At 29.7% G+C, this 232-nt stretch overlaps 1 protein-coding gene across 1 annotated transcript in view; it reads left to right on the plus strand.

Annotated features, from left to right (window-relative positions):
* Positions 1 to 232, plus strand: part of LOC119592143 — a gene marked incomplete in the record, with an annotated part of 95,275 nt that overhangs the window by 6,932 nt on the left and 88,111 nt on the right.

The raw sequence follows: 232 nt of genomic DNA on the forward strand, positions 1-232 counted from the left end.
TAGTTGAATAGTTTGTATGGCTTATGGCTTTCCTAGGTACTGAAGTTTAGTTATAATAACTAAGGATTTTACTTTCATTGATATAGGAATAGTTTGTTTTATAACAAGTTATGGATTTTTGTGGTTTGGTGTTTTCTTTTGTATGAAGGGATGATTTGTTCATTCAGTAACTGTTCATGGGGTTCAGTAAGTTCCAACATGATTTTTTATTTGTGAAAAAGACTATTTAGCA

Source organism: Penaeus monodon, chromosome 29, assembly GCF_015228065.2.
Source record: "Penaeus monodon isolate SGIC_2016 chromosome 29, NSTDA_Pmon_1, whole genome shotgun sequence".
NCBI classification, from domain to species: domain Eukaryota; kingdom Metazoa; phylum Arthropoda; class Malacostraca; order Decapoda; family Penaeidae; genus Penaeus; species Penaeus monodon.